The sequence below is a fragment of the Leptonychotes weddellii genome, unplaced genomic scaffold (assembly GCF_054177405.1).
Source record: "Leptonychotes weddellii isolate Sample4059 unplaced genomic scaffold, ASM5417740v2 HiC_scaffold_85657, whole genome shotgun sequence".
Lineage (NCBI taxonomy): Eukaryota > Metazoa > Chordata > Mammalia > Carnivora > Phocidae > Leptonychotes > Leptonychotes weddellii.
This window is the reverse complement of record NW_028056654.1, coordinates 1-399: the sequence shown is the minus strand read 5'-3', so window position 1 is coordinate 399 and position 399 is coordinate 1. Positions and strand designations below refer to the sequence as shown.

General features: G+C 60.2%; 1 non-coding gene across 1 annotated transcript; it reads right to left on the bottom strand.

The window, feature by feature from the left end:
• Positions 1–51: 51 nt before the first annotated feature.
• Positions 52–124, bottom strand: TRNAM-CAU (transfer RNA methionine (anticodon CAU)). Its single transcript has one exon. It is a non-coding gene; the product is annotated as a tRNA-Met (tRNA).
• Positions 125–399: the final 275 nt, after the last annotated feature.

The window sequence follows — 399 nt, the reverse complement described above, 5'->3', positions numbered from 1 at the left end:
ACGCTTGTTTCCCAAACGCGCTGGGTCTGTGTCCAAGTGACAAAACTCTCGTGCCCTCTCTGAGGCTCGAACTCAGGACCTTCAGATTATGAGACTGACGCGCTGCCCACTGCGCTAAGAAGGCACCTACCTGCTCGGCCTCGCCTGAGCGCAATCAGTCATGCTAACCCTCTCCGGTTCCTGTGCCATTTCGGAAAAGTTCGCGTTCTGTCCGACGTCGTGCACCCGAAAGAAGAGTGTGCGCTGGGCCGCACACGCTTGCTGCCACCCGAGCACCTCGCCCTGATGGATCAGAACCGTTTCCGGAATTTATCCTCGATCGCTCCAACAGGGGATGCTCCCACGTCGCCGGGAACACCGCTCACTCCCGGGAGACCCCGGACTTGGCTCGGTCGCGTG